Source organism: Dermochelys coriacea, chromosome 7 (assembly GCF_009764565.3).
Source record: "Dermochelys coriacea isolate rDerCor1 chromosome 7, rDerCor1.pri.v4, whole genome shotgun sequence".
NCBI lineage: Eukaryota > Metazoa > Chordata > Testudines > Dermochelyidae > Dermochelys > Dermochelys coriacea.
The window spans coordinates 50,825,916-50,845,962 of record NC_050074.1 but is presented as its reverse complement, the minus strand read 5'-3'; the positions used below and the strand labels follow the sequence as shown (position 1 = coordinate 50,845,962).

The 20,047-nt window shown below is 47.5% G+C and overlaps 1 protein-coding gene and 1 long non-coding RNA gene across 7 annotated transcripts in view; one reads left to right on the top strand and one right to left on the bottom strand.

Moving 5' to 3' along the window:
* BSN (bassoon presynaptic cytomatrix protein) overlaps nucleotides 1-20,047 on the bottom strand; it is a 510,614-nt gene that overhangs the window by 25,005 nt on the left and 465,562 nt on the right. The window lies entirely within an intron of this gene.
* On the top strand, nucleotides 9,860-12,547 carry LOC122460950. Its single transcript, XR_006282599.1, has 3 exons — nucleotides 9,860-10,018; nucleotides 12,408-12,410; nucleotides 12,502-12,547. It is a non-coding gene; the product is annotated as an uncharacterized LOC122460950 (long non-coding RNA).

The window sequence follows — 20,047 nt, the reverse complement described above, 5'->3', positions numbered from 1 at the left end:
TCCAGTCACAGAGACCCAGATAGAGCCAGTCCCAGAACCAGAACCAATGGAACAACCAGCTCCAGAACCATTGCCAGTACTAAATCCAGTGCTTGCAACCCCAACACCAGAGGACCGCACCGAAACTGCACTGGCAGCAGCAGATAACCCTACACAAGAGGCTCAGCTGGAGCCTGAACCCCAACATAGTGCACCAGCGGAGAGGGGTTCACAGTCAACGGAAACAGCCTCACCACCTGCATTGCTTCCAGAGGGACCAAGCCCCGGTCCACAATCCAATGAGGAACTGATGTCTCCAGCATCAGGGGAACAGATCCAGACCGAACAGGAAGTAGATGAAAGCCTCCAAAGAGCTTGGACAGCAGCACGGAGCAACCCACCACCTCTCAGCTCTTCTAATCAATCCAGGTTTGTTGTAGAAAGAGGACTTTTATACAGGGAAACTCTTTCTGGTAGACACCAGGCAGACTGGCATGCTCAAAGACAGTTGGTAGTTCCAACTAAGTATCGGGTCAAGCTCTTAAGCTTAGCCCACAATCATCCTAGTGGCCATGCTGGGGTGAACAGAACCAAAGATCGTTTAGGGAAGTCATTCCACTGGGAGGGAATGGGTAAGGATGTTTCTACCTATGTCCAGTCTTGTGAGGTGTACCAAAGAGTGGGAAAACCCCAAGACCAGGTCAAAGCCCCTCTCCAGCCACTCCCCATCATTGAGGTTCCATTTCAGCAAGTAGCTGTGGATATTCTGGGTCCTTTCCCAAAAAAGACACCCAGAGGAAATCAGTACATACTGACTTTCATGGATTTTGCCACCTGATGGCCGGAAGCAGTACCTCTAAGCAACACCGCAGCTAGTGATCAATGGCTCCATGTCTAGTTGGCAGCCGGTATCAAGTGGAGTGCCCAAGGGTCAGTCCTGGGGCCAGTTTTGTTCAATATCTTCATTAATGATCGGGAGGATGGTGTGGATTGCACCCTCAGCAAGTTTGCAGATGACACTAAACTGGGAGGAGAGGTAGATACGCTGGAGGGTGGGGATAGGATACAGAGGGACCTAGACAAATTAGAAGATTGGGCCAAAAGAAATCTGATGAGGTTCAACAAGGACAAGTGCACTTAGGAAGGAAGAATCCCATGCACTGCTACAGACTAGGGACCGAATGGCTAGGCAGTAGTTCTGCAGAAAAGGATCTAGGGGTTACAGTGGAAGAGAAGCTGGATATGAGTCAACAGTGTGCCGTTGTTGCCAAGAAGGCCAATGGCATTGTGGAATGTATAAGTAGGGGCATCGCCAGCAGATCAAGGGACGTGAGCGTTCCCCTCTATTCAACATTGGTGTGGCCTCATCTGGAGTACTGTGTCCAGTTTTGGGCCCCACACTACAAGAAGGATGTGAAAAAATTGGAGAGTCCAGCGGAGGGCAACAAAAATGATTAGGGGACTGGAACACATGACTTATGAGGAGAGGCTGAGGGAACTAGAATTGTTTAGTCTGTGGAAGAGAAGAACGAGGGGGGATTTGATAGCTGCTTTAAACTACCTGAAAGGGGGTTCCAAAGAAAATGGCTCTAGACACTGGTAGCAGATGACAGAACGAGGAGTAATGGTCTCAAGTTGCAGTGGGGGAGGTTTAGGTTGGATATTAGGAAAAACTTTTTCACTAGGAGGGTGGTGAAACACTGGAATGAGTTACCTAGGGAGGTGGTGGAATCTCCTTCCTTACAAGTTTTTAAGGTCAGGCTTGACAAAGCCCTGGTGGGGATGATTTAGTTGGGGATTGATCCTGCTTTGAGCAGGGGGTTGAACTAGATGAGCTCCTGAGGTCCCTTCCAACCCTGATATTCTATGATTCTATGATACAAGTGTGTGACAGGCACTAACAGACATTTTTGCCAGGGTAGGGTTGGCCCTCCGACATCCTTACAGACAAAATTTGTGCCTTGGGAAAGTTTTTAATCTAAACTGGTAAAAAGAAGCTTAGGGGGTCTTTCATGCGGGTCCCCACATCTGTACCCTAGAGTTCAGAGTGGGGAAGGAACCCTGACATGAGGGAACCCTGATAGGCTACAAGGGCCCTACAGAGGCATGTAACCATGTCACCTGATACTGGAACCCAGCTTGAGTTCTATACTTTTCCACGAGAAGCTGAGGGAGGGAGGGGTTAAACTAGGAAACAACTGACTCTTGCCTTATGCAAATCCTATTTAAAGGTGGGGAGTGAGGTAATCCTGGTAGTCAGTTCTCACTTCTACCCCATGCAAGATGACTGCTGGAAACAACTAAGACTGAACAGGGGGAAAGAACTGGGCTCAGGCTGGAAGGGCGTCTGGTCATATTTAGGGTGGGAACTCACATGTAACTAGTATCTTTAGTGTTTTAAGCTTAGTTTGCGTGATCTGTTTTGTTTTCTTAGTAATGTGCCTTGTTCTGTGTGCTACCTCCTTAGCTATTTAAAATACACCTGTTATAGTTAATAAATGTATTTCTGGATTATAATAAACCCAGTGTATGTGATTTCTAACTGGGGGAAGAGAAATTGTGCATGCATGAGCGAAGAGGCACATTTCATATAATTTTGGGTTTGTACTCCAAGGGGGAGGGCGGGGTGCACACCTGGGTGCTGTGGCAAGCGCCTTAAGATGAGCCTTCCCAGAGTGGATCTCTGTCTTTCTGTGGAGGTGGGTGTAGCCCTGCCTGTGTTCCTGGCTGGAAAAGGCAGGGGAGCCTATCCCAGCTAGACCAGACAAAAAGGGGGCTCAGGCTAGCATAATAGTCTGACTCAGTGGCATCCCAGCACACGAGGTAACACCCCAGGGTGTCCAGGCCATCACAGCCAGATTCTCAGAAACCACTGAGGTGGGTGAGGATTCCTGTGACTCTGTAACACAGGGAAGAAGCATGTTTCCAAGTATGGGAGGGGCTGAGACTAGCACCTTTCCACCAGAAGGCAACACGCCCTCAGGATCGGGGGCAAGAGAGATGTTGTCAGTAACCAAGGAAACTGTCCCAGTTGTTAGCTGGCAGAGTTTTGTAGTTGCAGAAGGGATGGACCTCTTTCTAGAGAGCACAGAGAAATGTGTCTTAGAGGGTGACCCAGAGGAGGAAACTGGGGAAGGAAAAGTGGGAGTATGGGAATGTTTCCTCACTAGTCACTTGGGATAGGATGCCCAGGACTGAATGGGTAACTCAGCATCTGATTAACCTGTGATCCAGGTTTTGAGAAGGAACTGTATAACCAATCTCCTGAGGGAAGCAGCCACACAGCTGCCTTCTGAGGGACAAAGGGGTGACCAAGGGTACCTCAATCCAGGTCCCAGTTTTTCAGGATGCTATTTCTGATAAATTTTTGGAAAGTAACTGTGTCTCTTTAAAGCAAGATGCAGCTCCACCACCTGTGATAACAGAGGAGTTGAGACCAGAAAATTGCCAAGTGGTAGTTTGCCAGAGTGCAAACAATCCAACTGATGGAGGAAGGGGGGGCAGGGGGTTGTCTTCCCCCAGGCTGGTGAGATACAGAAAGCAGCTGTGGAAAAGCTGCTGGGAAAAGGTACATCTGATCAAAGGGTAAACTCACCTAGCCCAGAGAGCACAGATCACAGCCCTCTAAGAAATGGGGGCAGGGAAGGACTCAGTGCTGGGAGAGGGGAACACAGGGTAATCCCAAAAAGGGAGCTGGAATTTTTGCATAGGTACAGTCCTGGAGTTGGGAGACAACTCCCTAAAGGGCCAGCCAATATGCAGGATCCCCCTGGATCCCTATCTCGCCAAACCTTGAGGTACCAAAATCCCAGAAATATGATTAAATAAAGAACCTAGGCAGAACGGAATACTGGAGGGGAAAAAAAAGCCAGTGACTGATTAGATGGGAGGGAGTCAAATGACACCATGGGTAATAAACAAATCAACCTCAAAACAGACTATCTGAACAGATGGCGTGATATCATACTTGTAAACACCCATCTGTGATAAAAATTTTGGTATTAATGTTAAGTCTTGGGATAAGAATTTTCGTACTATGTTAAACCTTGTGATTATGCTAGAAGAACCTTGGGACATGCTAGAAATGGTAATTGGGAACACCTGTAATATTAAGAAACCTTATGCTAACGCTGCTTCTCAGTTAATACCTGTAAACAGATTTAAATCTTACCACAGCAGAGAAACCATAACAAACCTGGTTTGCTGTGTGAAGGGGGAAACTGAAGCATGCTGCCTCATGGCCTTAATGGCTGGATGCCAAAAGAACCATAACACAAACTGCCTTCCGGTTAGTCAGTGACCAATCCTCTTGCTGTAAACTAAGGGGAAAAGTGTGATGTATACGCTGGGGGAGCTCCCTGTAACTCCCTTATTTATATATAATTGTGATATTGTATATAAAGCCTGCCATGTGAGGTATCATAGGAAAGATTATGATCTGCTGAAACCCACTGTCTCATCTAAATATGTACATCATTAATGCATATGAAGGTATGAGAATGTGTTATATGCTATGGGTTTGGGAAGCATCCAGATACTAGCTCCCCAGAGACAATGACAAGGAAAGAGGTAATCAATGTCTGGGTGGGTGCTGAACAGACATCACCAGCCATTATCCAGAAAAGGAGTTACAATTCAGTGACTCACTCACAGGAGACACATCAGGATATTCCTTCACCTTGTGACTCAGCAATGACCACCAGACATGCCTGGACTTGAGTTTTCCAAGCACTTGGGATTAAGGGTATAAAACAGAACACAAGGGTCCCATGCTTGGCCTTTCTTCTTCTCCCACCTATGCTTCAAGCAACAAAGATACTCAGAAGACTGAAGACTCCAACAGAGGAAACCAGTCCAGGTTTAAGGATCAGATCTGTATATTAAGGACTGCAATAGCCAGTGGGGTGAGAAAAACTGCTTAGACCTAGATGTTCCCCAGTCTAACAGAGTTGAGAGTTTAGACTGCATGCTTATATTTTATTTTATTTTGGTAACTAACTCTGATTTTTTGCCTATCACTTATAATAACTTAAAATCTATCCTTTGTAGTCAATACATTTCTTTAACTGTTTATCTTTACCAGTGAGTTTGCCTGAAGTGTTTGATAAGAGTGTTTGCTCAGGTTTACAAAGGCTGATGTATACCCACTTTCCGTTGATGAAATGGTGAACCAATATGGTATACTCCTGAGATACACGATTAGGAGCTGGGGGATTTTGACTAGTGCCTTCCTTTGTGTGATTCATGAGTGGCTCTGGGAGCATTCATGCAATCTAACTGGCTGTGGAGCTCCACATGTGGTTATGCTGAGTATAACAGTGCCTGGAGGCGCTTGCTGCTTGTCACTAGCAAAGCATTGTGAGAGACAGCCCAGGCTGGAGAGTTAAGAGGGCACAGCGGTTCCACGGTACCAGGTTGCACCCTGGGGATCCCATCACAACAGGGTCCAGGACCCTGGAGCACAGCGTTTAAGAAAGGGACTCACGGTCCTAATAGAAACCTGGTGAACATGATCTCGCAGGGCAATGCTGTAGCTAAGAGAGCTAATGTGATCCACAGATGTATACGCAGGGAATAGAGAGGGGAGATTTCCTCTGTTTACAGCACTGGTAAGACCTTTCTTGGGCACTCTGTCCAGATCTGATGCCCACACTTTACAAATTGGGAAGGGTTCAATAAAGAGCAGTAAGAAAGACTGCAGATCAGGGAAAGCAGCCTGACAGTTAGTGATTAAAGGAGACCAAGCTAGGCAGTGTGCCCAAGAGAAGGTTAAGGGGCAGCTTGTTTCCAGTCTACAAGGGCTAGAGCCACAAAGGGGACTTAGACTCAGCAGCATAAGCTGAGGGCACCCATGGAAAAAAAATTAGAGGGTGCTTAGCACCCACCAGCAGCCAGATCTCCCCACCCTCCTCAGCACCTCCTTTCCACTGCAATCAGCTATTTCGCAGCATGCAGGAGGCGCGGGGGAGGAGGGGGGATGGGGTGCTTGGGGGAGGGGGTGAGACTGGCTGGGAAGAGTCAAGGATAGTGGGGGGCTTGGGAGAAGGGGTAGGGGCGGGGCCTGGGGCAGGGAGAGATGGGGCAGGGGGTGGGGAGCTTGGGAAAAGGGGTGGGGTGGGACCAGGGCCTGGGGCAGAGCTAGGGTTGCCAGGTGTCTGGTTTTCAACCAGAATGCCCGGTTGAAAAGGGATCCTGGCGGCCCCGATTAGAACTGTTGACCAGGCTGTTAAGAGTCCTGTCAGCAGTGCAGCAGGGCTAAGGCAGGCTCCCTGCCTGCCCTGGCTCTGCATTGCTCCCAGAAGTGGCTGGCATTTCCCTCTGGCTCCTAGGTGGAGGTGCGGCCACGGGGCTTCGTGTGTTGCCCCTGCCCTAAGTGCCAGCTCTGCAGCTTCCATTAGCCAGGAATTGTGGCCAATGAGAGCTGTGGGGCAATGCCTGTGGATGGGGGCAGCATGCAGCGCCGCCTAGCCATGCCTCTGCCTAGGAGCTGGAAGGAAATGCTGGCCGCTTCTGGGAGCTGCCTAAGGTAAGCACCACCCAGAGCCTGCAACCAAAACCTGCTGCTGCAACCCAACCCCTGCCCCAGGTTGGAACCCCCTCCTGCACCCTAATTCTCAAAGTCCTCACCCGTCAGCTGCTCCTATACCCCAACCCCCTCTCCAGCCCAAAGCCCCCTCCCATACCCAAACTCCCTCCCAGAGCTGGCACCCCACACCTCGTCCTGCAGCCCAATCCCCTATCCCAGCTCTGCACCCCCTCCTGCACCCGAATCCCCGTCCCAGCCCTGAGCCCCCATCGCACCCAAACTCCCTCCCAGAGCCTGCACTCCATACCCCTCCCACATCCCAACCCCATGTCTCAGTCCTGAGCTCCCTCCCGCACCCAAGCTCCCTCCCAGAGCCCACTCCCCCAGCAGGATCCCTCACCCCCCCACCCCAACCCCCTGCCTAGCGTGGTGAAAATGAGCGAGGGACAGAGGGAGGAGGGATGGAGTGAATGGGGGTAGGGCTTTGGAGAAGGGGCAGGGCCTCAGAGAAGGGACAGGCCAGGGGGTGGGGCAGGGGTGTACAGTTTTCTACAATTGGAATATTGGCAACCCTAGGTGGAGTGGGAGCAGTAAGAGGTGGGGTGGGGTTTTGGGGTCAGGGGTCAGGTGGGGGAAGGGGCCTGGGTGGAGCAGGAGATTGAGCAGCCCTGGGGCCCGTTGGAAGCTGGCGACTGTGCTCAGCAGTGCCATGTCTAGTTTTTGGGCAAGCTGTCCTCAGTGTGATCCACAGCCCCATTTGGCCTGGGCACCACATACACTTCACTGGGAGAATCAGGTGCTGAAAATGGGACCCACAGAAGCCAGCACACTGAGTGGCAAGCTGCCTCAGTAGCCAATAGGAAATACTGACGACGGGTGTGGCCTTGTGATAAATGAAGGGGGAGGTATTTGCCTTGACATAGGGGGAAAGTGTGAGTGTGGGTGGGAGGAAGATTACTGCATGGAGAGACACTGGAGCACAGGTGTCAGCTATCCACCAGTCCCTGGTGGACCCCCAGATTCATCAACCCAGAGGCCCAAGTGAGAATGCAACCCTTTAAGGCCAACACTTTTAACTTGCCTACAGCCAAGTTGCCTATCCAGTACAAGGGCTAGTCAAGAATATGGACCTTTGCAGTCTATGACGATTATCCCAGTCCCATGTTGCTGGGAGAAGACTTAGCCAACCATGTGAGGCTAACAAAAAGGGCGAGAATGGTCACCCACAGCCAGGCTAAACAGGCCTCCACACTTAACTCCATTCCTAAGCCTCCTACAAGGACCCAGTCTGTGTCCTCTGATATCATAGGCCTGGGAACCCAGCCAGAGGTGGTAAAACCAGACCCCAGACCAGGGTCTGTGGCAGAAGCTGTAGATGCAGTTCCTTGGACCCAGCCAGAAGCAGCCCAAGGATTGGAACTGGCGGAGCTGTCAGCACCAGAGCCCGTGCTTTCCACCCCACCAGAGTCAGGGGAGTCAGCACCAAAGGGCGCCACAGAGCGTGCATCTGCAGCAGCAGCTAAACCGGGGCAAGAAGATCAACCGGAGAGTGAAACACAACCTAGTGCACCAGTGGAGAGCGACTCACAGTCGATGGAAACACCCCCATCACATGCATCGCTTTCAGTGGGACCAAGCCCAAGTCTATAACCCAGCGAGGAACTAATGTCTCCAGCATCAAGGGACCAGTTCCAGGCAGAGCAGGAAGTGGATAAAAGCCTCAAGGAAGCTTGGATGGTGGCACAGAACAACCCACTGTCTCTCAGTTCTTCTAATACATCCAGGTTTGTTGTTGAAGGAGGACTCTTATACAAGAAAACCCTTTCTGGTGGACACAAGGTGGACTGGCATCCTCAGAGACAGTTAGTAGTTCCAGCTAAGTATAGGGTAAAGCTCTTGACCTTAGCCCACGATCACCCTAGTGGCCATGCTGGGGTGAATAGGACCAAAGACCATTTGGGAAAGTCATTCCACTGGGAGGGAATGGGCAAGGATGTTTCTACCTATGTCCGGTCTTGTGAGGTGTGCCAGAGGGTGGGAAAGCCCCAAGACCAGGTCAAGGCCCTTCTCCAGCCACTCCCATAGTTGAAGTTCCATTTCAGTGGGTAGCTATTAATATTCTGGATCCTTTCCCTAAGACGACACCAAGAGGAAAGCTGCACATACTGACTATGATGTTGAACTCTATATGTTGTGACAGGGTCGGGCCAGATGGCTACAGGAGAGTAATAGAAGGCAGATATATTAGCCCCAGGTTAAGTAGGTCCCTTTTCCCTGGGTAAGGTAACAGGGAAGGTTCCAGAACAATCAGGAACCTTCTGGACACAATTAAGACAGACAGGCTGATTAGAACACCTGCAGCCAATCAAGAAGCTGCTAGAATCAATTAAGGCAGGCTAATCAGGGCATCTGGGTTTAAAAAGGACCTCACTTCAGTTTGTGGTGTGTGTGTGTAAGGAGCTGGGAGTGAGAGTGAGAGTGAGAGTGAGAGTGAGAGTGAGAGTGAGAGTGAGAGTGAGAGTGAGAGTGAGAGTGAGAGTGCATACTGTTGGAGGACTGAGGAGTACAAGCATTATCAGACACCAGGAGGAAGGACCTATGGTGAGGATAAAGAAGGTGTTGGGAGGAGGCCATGGGGAAGTAGCCCAGAGAGTTGTAGCTGTCACACAGCTGTTCCAAGAGGCACTCTAAACAGCTGCATTCCACAGGACCCTGGGCTGGAACCCAGAGTAGAGAGTGGGCCTGGGTTCCCCCCAAACCTCCCAACTTCTGGTCAGACACAGGAGGAGTTGACCTGGACTGTGGGTTCACAACAACTGCCAAACTGAGGGCTGCCGTGAAGCTCCAAGGCGAGCAAATCTGCCAGTAAGAGCAAGACCCACCAAGGTAGAGGAGGAACTTGTCACAATGTTTATGGAAATATGCTTATAAGTATAAATATAATCTAACTGGAATATGCTTTGTGCTCGATATGCCATGTAACATATCTTTGCAAAGGTTATGATCTACTGAATATATTCATTCTATTTGTATGCATGTACATTTTTATATCTGAAGTTATGAGCATTGGCTCTATGTTTGTATTTGAAATGTTTGCTGTAGGAAACACATAAGGGAGGTTTGGCCAATATATTGTGAAGGGGCTATTCAAGTAATTGGGAGTAACAATGGACTTTGGGAGACACCAATCCACATCTGAGCTTTCCTGGGAACGTTCAAACTAACATGTAAACTGTGGTGTAGGCCTGCAAAAAGCTGAATCATTCATGGACATGTGACTTCCCCAGGTGGCCACAAACTCCATCTTGTTGCTGTGATTTTGCACAGAAAAACAAGAGAGAGAATATGAAAGGCCCTGGAAGCATCTCCATTTTGTCCTCAGCTGGCTCAAGAGATGGCCTCTTCACCCCAAAGATATGCTTGAAAGAAACTGGAACAAAGGACTGTAACTACGGGGGTGTGAGTTATTGCTGGGCCCAGGCCATAAACTACAATGTTGGTATAAAAAGGATTGTACCTGAGATAACATCTAAAGTGAGAAGTTAGTATTTTTAACTAGCTCCTTAGTGTATTAAGGTTTCAGAGTGGTAGCTGTGTTAGTCTGTATCAGCAAAAAGAATGAGGAGTCCTTGTGGCACCTTAGAGACTAACAAATGTATTTGGGCATAAACTTTCATGGGCTAGAACCCGCTTCATCAGATGCATGGAGTGGAAAATGCAGGAGCAGGTACAAATACATGAAAAGATGGGAGTTGCCTTACTAAGTGTGAGGTCAATCTAACAAGACAATTCAATTAACAGCAGGATACCAAGGGAGGAAAAATAACTTTTGTAGTGGTAATGAGATTGGCCCATTTCAAACAGTTGACAAGAAGGTGTGAGTAACAGTAGGGGGAAATTAGTATGGGGGAAATTAAGTTTAGGTTTTGTAATGACCCAGCCACTCCCGGTCTTTATTCAGGCCTAATTTGATGGTGTCCAGTTTGCAAATTAATTCCAGTTCTGTAGTTTCATGTTGGAGCCTGTTTTTGACATTTTTTTTGTTGAAGAATTGCCACTTTTAGGTTTGTTATTGAGTGACCAGGGAAACTGAAGTGTTCTCCTACTGGTTTTTGAATGTTATGTTTCCTGATGTCAGACTTGTGTCCATTTATTCTTTTGCATAGAGACTGTCCGGTTTGGCCAATGTACATGGCAGAGGGGTATTGCTGGCACATGATGACATATATCACATTGGTAGATGTGCAGGTGAATGAGCCCCTGATGGTGTGGCTGATGTGGTTAGGTCCTCAGATGGTGTCCCTTGAATAGATACGTGGACAGAGTTGGCACCGGGGTTTGTTGCACCGTTTGGTTCCTGGGTGTTTTTGTTGTGTGGTGTGTAGTTGCTGGTGAGTATTTGCTTCAGGTTGGGAGGCTGTCTGTAAGCGAGGACTGACCTGTCTCCCAAGGTCTGTGAAAGCTTATGCACCAAAAAATGACTCCTTGTTGTTTTTAGTGTATTAAGTTAGCCTTGCGTGTTTTGTTTTATTTTGTTTCGTATCTTACTTTTTTCTATCTGTTATTACTTTAAACCACTTAAATCCTACTTTTTATACTTCGTAAAATCACTTTTGTTTATTAATTAACCCAGAGTAAGTAAGTAATACCTGGAGGAGCAAACAGCTGTGCATATCTCTTTATTACTGTTACAGAGGGTGGGCAATTATGAGTTTACCCTGTATAAGCTTTATACAGAGTAAAACAGATTTATTCTGTTTATTCTGGAGGATTTACGCTCCCAGAAAGACTGAATACTGGGTGCTGGGAAAGTCCCTGTTAACTGCGAAGCCCCTGAGCTAAGTGAATCTTAGTTTCTGTAAACTGCAGGGGGGCGTGGCCCAACCTCTTGGTCTGTGCTGGAGCCAACTGGTGTGTCTATCTCAGCAAGATGGGCGTGGCAGGAAGCCTTTTCTGCCAGGGGGATTTGTTCTCAGTGGTATCCCAGCATGTCTAGTAACAGTCTTGAGGGAGTTTCTGTGACCCAACCCGTCAAGTGGATCTGTGCACAGCTGATTGCTTTGAGACACTGGTAGTGATTTTAACTGAGTTTTAAGTGTGGTGGCTGGAGAATAGACAAAGTGGTTACTGGTTTGTTATTTTCTGTTTGTTTATTTCGGGTGTGGGAAATAAGCACAAGAAAGCAAGAAAATGACTACCAATGAGGCAGCTACAAAACTAGAGCTGGCCAGCCTGGAAGCAGAAGAGAAGGCAAAGGATCAAGTGTGGTGTTGTGCTCCGTATGATTTTATGAAAATATGCTAATGAGTGTGAATATAATGTAACTGGAATGTGCTTCATTCAAAAGGTCTTTTGTAAGGTATCATTACAAAGCTTATAATCTACTGAGTGTGGTAATCCCATTTGTATAAATGCATCATTCTTGTATCTGAAACTAGAAATATGAAATATAACTCTGAGGTCCTATTGTAATTATGCAAAGTGTGGGCCATTAATTGGGGTTTGGAATCTTGATGGCTCCCATCAACTAGGACAATTGGTTGTAAATGGCTCTGTTTACTTGCAAGCCTTCCTGTGACTCAGGCCAGGAAGAATGAAGGCTTGGGGTCTAACATGACATGTGACCATGTCACCTGGTACTGGAATCCACCTTAAACCTAAAAAGAAAAGGAGTACTTGTGGCATCTTAGAGACTAACAAATTTATTTGAGCATGAAAACTTATGCTCAAACAAATTTGTTAGTCTCTAAGATGCCACAAGTACTCCTTTTCTTTTTGCAGATACAGACTAACACAGCTGCTACTCTGAAACCCATCTTAAACCTGATGCTTTTCCATTTAGAAGGAGGGGTGGGGACCCAGCGAGAGAAAAGATTCCTGCCTTGTGCCAAAGCTATATAAGGGGGTGGAACAGAACAAAGGGGCCTGCAGTCATGAGAAATCCCCTAGCTACTACCTGAGCTGGAACAAGGACTGTACCAGGGGAAAGGACTGAGCCCAGACTAGAAAGGAGTCTAGTCTGTGAAAGAAGAATATTGGAACACCTCTGAGGGTGAGATTTACCTGTATTCAGTTTCTTAAATGTATTAGGCTTAGACTTGCATATTTTGTTTTATTTTGCTTGGTAACTTACTTTGTTCTGTCTTTTATTACTTGGAACCACTTAAATCCTACTTTTTATACTTAAAATCACTTTTGCTTATTAATTAACGCAGAGTAATTAATTAATACCTGGGAGAGCAAACAGCTGTGCATATCTCTCTATCAGTGTAATAGAGGGCAAACAATTTATAAGTTTACCCTGTATAAGCTTTATACAGAGTAAAACGGATTTATTTGGGTTTTGATCCCACTGGGAGCTGGGTGTCTGGGTACTAGAGACAAGAGCACAGTCTGCAGCTTTGGGGAAGTGGGTCAGACCCAGGGTCTGTGTTGCAGCATATTAGTGTATCTGGCTCAACAAAGCAGGGTTCTGGAGTCCCAAGCTGGCAGGGAAAATGGAATCAGAGGTAGTCTCAGCACACCAGGTGACAGTCTCAAGGGGGTCTCTGTGATCGAACACGTCACACTGCAAGTTTCAAATGAGGCTCTGTGATGTTATTAATATGAATTGGGACCATATAGATCATTGTTGCAACCAAGGTCCTGTAGTGGCACCAAATCTTGTATAAAGGGGGTCAAATAAGGTGTCTAAGACAAGGTTATAGTTTGTTGGTTATGTTTATGCTATCTGTATGCATGTATCATTTTTGTATTTAAAGTTATAAGTATTGGCTCTATACTGCCTGTATTTCAAACTTGTGCTATGCTTCTTTGTGACACCTGTGACAGACCCAGACCAGTGGGGTACAGGAGTCCAGTAGAAGGCAAATATACTGGCCACTGGATGAACAGTTTTCTGTTCCCTGAGTGACCAGAGCAGGGGCTCCCCTAGAGCAATCAGGAACCTGCTAGAACCAGTTAAGACAGACAAGCTAATCAAGACACCTGGAGCCAATTAAGAACTTTCTAGAATCAATTATGGCAGGCAGGCTAATCTGGACACCTGGTTTAAAAAGGACCTCCCATCAGTTAGTAGGGGAGTGCGCAAGAAGCAGGGAGTGAGAAGGCGTGCTGCTGGAGGACTGAAGAGTTCAAGCATGATCAGGCTTCAGGAGGAAGATTCTGCAGTGAGGATAAAGAAGGTGCTGAGGGAAGGCCATGGGAAAGTAGCCCAGGGAGTTGTAACTGTCATGCAGCTGATACAGGGAACATTGTAGACAGCTGCTATCCACAGGGCCCTGGACTGGAACCCGGTGTAGAGGGTGGGCCCGGGTTCCCCCCATCCCCCCAACTCCTGATTGGACACAAGAGGAGTTGACCTGGTCTGGGAGAAACACCAGAAGGGAAGGACTAAATTGGAAAGGGATCTGGCCTGTCCCCGACCCACTAGGTGGGACACAGAGACTGCGGGGATTGTTCTCTGTTTTTCCCCATGCTCACCAGCAATGATATTAGCTGAGTGGACAGCAGGTTTGAGCCACTACCAAAAGTGGCCAAACTGAGGGCTGCCGTGAATCTCTGAGGCAAGCAAATCTGTCAGAAAGTGTAGGACCCACCAAGGCAGAGGAGGAACTTTGTCACACACCCCAGACAAGTTGGTGTCAGCTCTGCCTAGCCTGCTTGATGGCCCATTAAGGACCATCAGCTATATAACTGACCCATTGAGAGAAGGCAGATACACCTTGAGACTCAGCAAGGTATGCAGGGACATGCCTATGGACAGAACTCTAAGGTTTTTTCTTGCCATCGTGCTGGAATGATTGTCTTTGGAACAAAGAAAGAAAGGCCACATGGCAAGAGACTATAAAAAGCTGTTGCAGCTCCTCCATCATGTCTTCAATCCTGCTTCTTACCTCTGAAGGGACTTTGCTACAAACTGAAGCTCTGAACAAAGGACTGAATGACCCATCCTAGCTGTGGAAGTACTCCAGAGACTTGATTTGAACCTCCAGTTGATTTCGTCACTGCTACAAGCCTGAACCAAGAACTTTGCCATTACTGTATGTAATTGATTCCATTTAACCAATTCTAGCTCTCATCTATGTCTTTTTCCTTTTATGAATAAACCTTTAGATTTTAGATTCTAAAGGATTGGTAACAGCGTGTTTTGCGGGTAAGATCTGATTTGTATATTGACCTGGGTGTGGGGCTTGGTCCTTTGGGATTGGGAGAACCTTTTTTCTTTTACTGGGGTATTGGTTTTCATAACCATTCGTCCCCATAACGAGTGGCACTGTTGGTGATACTGGGAAACTGGCGTGTCTAAGGGAATTGCTTGTGTGACTTGTGGTTAGGCAGTGGGGTAAAACTGAAGTCTTCTCTGTTTGGCTGGTTTGGTTTGCCTTGGTGTGCAAAGGAACCCCAGCCTTGCCCTGTTTTAAGCAATTTGTCCTGAATTGACACTCTCAGTTGGGTCCCACCAGAGGCAGCATTGTTATAGGCTCAAAGAAGCAGAAGCAGCCAGGGAGAAAGCTGCTCACAAAAGAGCCATGGCATTAAAAGACAACGAGCTTGAAGCCCAGAGGATAGAACAGCAAGATGCTCAGGAGGAGAAAGAAAGAGAGAGGTAGCTAGCCCTGGAATTAAAAGACAGAGAAACTGAGACTCTGAAGCATGAACTGGCTGTAATGGAGTGGAAGACAGAAAACCCTTCAGCAGCTGGCTCCACTTCCCCAAAAGTCCACAAATGGGAGTGGTTATATCCACAGTATGATCAATCCAGTGATATTGCCAAATATTTCATCACCTTTGAGAGACTGTGCATTCTCCATGCAATTCCTGAAGATCAAAATATGACAACTTTAGTTGCAAAATTGACTGGGCGAGTTCTGGACATATTTGAGAGATTTGTTAGACAAGTGGGTGAGGGGAAAAGGCATTACAAGCCTTGACGAAATGTGTGATTTAGTTACCTAGGAATAGTTCCTGAATATGTGCAGTGATGATGTAAAACAGTATTTGTGGGACAAAAAGGTGAATGCAGTGGGGGAATTAGCTATGTTTGCAGACTCTTCCGAGCAGGTACAAGCTGCAATTAAACACAAACCACTGACAGAGGGGTGCAGGGTTGGTGGAAAACCAATTTTATCCCTGGGAAAGAGGAGGCTTGGCATTCACCTCCCCATTCCCCTGTTACTCGTCCCAAGTCTCCTGTACCAGCAGAGGAGCCCAAGAGGTGCTCTCACTGTAAGTCCACTGAGCACCTGAGGAATAAATGTCCTTGACTGAGTGGAATAAGGGAGCAGGTAACACATGAAACTGCTGTTTCTCAGAGCACAGGGGTATCCCAGGCCTCTTTCCACACAGGATTTGTAAAGGTTGTTTCTACACAACCAAACAGTGAGCCATATGCATGCTGTTAAACTTAATGGCAAAGTGCTCCAAAGTTGGAGGGATACTCGTGCAGAGATTTGTGTGGTCAGGAGGGACCTGATCCAGGAGAAGGATTTGTTACCAGGAAAAATGGCAGAATTAGAATTGGTGAGAGGTTACAAAGTCCTTACACCCTTAGCTTAGGTACACATGGAGACTAGTGATTGCAGGCTCAACTGACTGTTGCAGTGGTGGCAGAATCTGTCCCAGGGTTTGTTAGCAGCAAGAAGGAATCTTGTGCTAAAAGCCCCAAGGCTGAAGTCACATGTGCTGCTGGGGGAACAGCAGAGTGTCTCTTTAATTCCTCTGTAGCAGTGGAGAATGCAGCTTTGGGGGCAGGGATGGTCGTAACCAGTTCCTGTAGCCCCAGGGCTCAAGGCAAATCCCTGCAGGAAGAACTGGATAAAACCAGTTCCTGTCCTGTGATCATCTCCCTGGGGGAGGGGGATGTTCCACCTTGTAACAGGGAAGCCTTCCCAGCTGCTCACTGCCAGGAAGTTGCAGGTCAGCAGGGGACAGGTCCTGCCCTGGGGTGCACAGAGACATGTATCCTGGAGATGGAAGTTGAGGTCCTGGTGACTGCTGCAGTGGGATCAGACCCCAAGGGCGCTGTAGCTGGAAGCAAGCCCAACCTGAGTGAAAAGGGGAGGATTCTGCTGGCCAGTGAAGGGTCTGACATAGCTGGTAGCTGTGAGCCCACAGCTGGATCAGGGTCACCTTCCCTTTTTGGGGACACAGGAGTGTCTGCCTCAGAGGGAAGCCCATAGAGGGAAATCCAGACAGAAGGTGAGGCGGGACAGGAGGGTCTGCCCACCTTTTGTAGGGAGGCTTTTCCCTAGGGGGAGGGTGGAGGAGCTGCATCTAAAATGCCAGACCCCTCACCTGTGGATCAGGTTTTGAGGGAAGACTGGGGGACAGATCTCCTGGAGGGGAGAGTCCGCTCAGCTGACCTGTTGGAAACAGAGAGTGGGGTGACTGAGGGGTTCTTACCAAACCAAAGCACTTCATTAAAGAAGTTCCCAAACCCTACCCTAAAACCTAAAGGATACCATGTTATTTATCTAAAGCCCTTTTATTCCCAAGAAATCAAGGTTCTCCAGTTCTCAGCCCAGGAGAGAGCCAACGCTGAGTGGCCTGAAGGAGTTTACTATGAAGGGAAAAGCAATGGTGGTGTAGAAGAGGTGAGCCTTTCCATCACCCTTGGGCATAAGCAGCGACAGCAAATACAGGAGTTGTGCACCAGCTTCATGCCAATGTTTTCAGCCACCCCAGGACAGACAGAATGGGCGTACCACTCCATTGACACAAGTGATGCTTGCCCAGTTAGAGTTCAGCCCTACCGGATGGCTCCTCAAGCCAAAACTGCAATAGAAAGGGAGATCAAGGACATGTTACAGATGGGTATAATCCGCCCCTCTGAGAATACATGGGCCTCTCCAGTGGTTCTGGTTTCCAAACCAGATGGGGAAATCCACTTTTGCATGGACTACCATAAGCTAAATGGTAGAACTATCCCAGAGAACTATCCAATGCCACGCACAGATGAGCTATTGGAGACACTGGGATGTGCCCAATTTATCTCCACCTTAAACTTAAATAAGGGGTACTGCCAAGTGCTGCTAGATGACCCAGCTAAGGAAAGGTCAGCCTTCATCACCCATGTAGGGCTGTATGAATTTAATGTGCTCCCTTTCGAACTGCGAAATACACCTGCCACCTTCCAGAGACGGGTAAATAACCTTCCGGTGGGATCTGGAGAATTTGCAGTAGCCTACCTTGACGATGTGGCTATATTCTCAGATTCATGGGCAGAACACCTGGAACACCTCCAAGCTGTATTCCAGAGCATAAGGGAGGCAGGATTAACCGTTAAGGCAAAAAAAATGTCAAAGAGGCCTAAACAGGGTAACGTACCTTGAACACCGGGTGGGTCAAGGAACTATCAACCCCCTACAGGCTAAAATAAATGCTATTCAAAATTGGCCCGTCCCTAAGTAAAGAAGCAGGCTGAACACTTCTTGGGCTTGGCTGGGTATTACAGACCATTTGTACCAGACTACAGCCAAATTGCCACCCCACTGACCGGACTTTGACCAACCTTCTGTTACAACCACAGATGCGTCCGAGCATGGTGTAGAAGCAGTTTTAATGCAGGAAGGACCAGATCAACAATTCCATCATGCCTTTTTGCCTTTCTCAGCAAAAAACTTTCTGAGAGGGAAAGCTACTGGTCAGTCTCAGGAAAAAAAAATATTACACCATTGTCTATGCTCTGGAGAAGCTACACCCATACATTTGGGGACAGCGTTTCCACCTGCAGACTGACCATGCTGCACTGAAGTGACTTCGCATAGTCAAGGAGACTAACAAAAAACTTCTTTGTTGGAGTTTAGCTCTTCAAGACTTTGATTTTGAAATACAACACATTTCAGGCGCCTCTAACAAAATGGCTGATGCATTCTCCCAGAAAGGTTTCCCAAAATCAGCCGGGTAAAAATGTCCCTGTATTATGTCATTGTAGTCCTTAAAAAGTGGAAAATACTGTTTAGTTCTTCATGCAATTAGTAGTAAAATTAGAGGTGCATGTATCTTATTAACTCTGTTTTCTTAAACCTCCAGGAAGAAATCCCAGATGGTGTGGACCTGACCTAAACCAGGCTGGCCAACATCGTCTGTGATTTGGGGGGCATGTGATAAATGAAGGGATGAGGTAGGTCCCTTTTATGGACACCCAATCAGCCAGTAGCTATAAAATCCCTTTTAGTAGCTGTTCTCTAATTGCTCTACCTATAAAGGGTTAAAAAGTCTCGCTGCTATGCATAGGTAAAAGGAAGTTAGTGGGAACCTGGCCAAAAGAGCCTATGGGAAGGCTAGAACTTTTTAAAATTGAAAAAAGACTCCCCTTTTGCCTGTGTGGTGGTGTTCTCTCAGGGAGAGGTGGACAGGGCATAGCTATGCTGTAAGAAGCTCGGGCCAGGTATTAAAAATCATCAGTATCGTATCTAGAAACTACTCATTTAAAAGCCCAGGTATGTAAGTAAATCAGGAAATGTCTAGGATGACACAATTACGTTTATCCCTTTTATTTCATTATGGCTTATGGATTCCTCTGTGCTAACCCTAGGTTCTTTTGTTTTGCTTGTAACCTTTAAACTGGACCTCAAGAAAGCTATTCTTGGTGATTAATTCTTGTAGTTGCTCTTTTAAACTCTAGCAATAGCCTGAGTTCCCAGATGTATTTTCTTTCTTTTTAAAGAACAGAATTGGATTTTTGTGTCTGAAGAGGTTTGTGAACACATGTTTAATTTGCTGGTGGCAACAGCTGGTTTCCTTTTTCTCCCCTTTCTCAGCTCTTCCTTAGATGGGGAGGGGGGATGAAATGGCTTGATGGTATCCCACAGGAAGGAATTCCCAAGTGCGTGTTCCTGGGCTCTCAAAGTTCTGCACTTGGGTGGTGGCAGCATCTACCAATCCAAGGTCAGAGAAAAGCTGTAACCTGGGAGTTTAATATAAACCAGGAGTGGCCAGTATTAATTTTTAGAATCCTTGTGGGATTCTTTTGAAGTCGAAGTGCCAGACTGGGAAATTAGCCCTGAGAGGCCTAAGCCCCGCTCTTCTGAGGGATTTAGTGAGGCACAATCCCAGCAGAGGACCTTCTGCTGGACTCAAATGCCTCAAATTTCCTGGCACAAATGCAGCAGGAGGAGCTGGGTCTCCATTGCTGAGTGCTGAGCTCTGGTCTGGTCTGTCTGGCAGGGCGGGGCCCAGTGTCCCACTGTCTGGCAGGGGGCTCTGCAGGGAGAATGCCGACAGATTGGGCACAAGTCCCAAAAGTGCCACCTACCTGTTTCTCAGCATGACTGGGGACTTCATTAGCAATCCCCCGGCAGGTCCTTTGATCAGATTCTCACTAAGTAGTTTCCCCTGTGGCTCTGGTCTCCTCCACCCCGTCACTTGAGTCAGGTTCAATACTGCCCCATTTTCCTGATCTGGTCCTTCCCATCTAATTTACTTCCGGCCGCCAGACATTCAACACAGTGAGAGCCAGCAGCAACTCTTGTGACAGTCTGTCCCCCCTATGTTCACCCTTTTTAAAGACTATGATAAATTTTGTAAAAAGTATGCCTT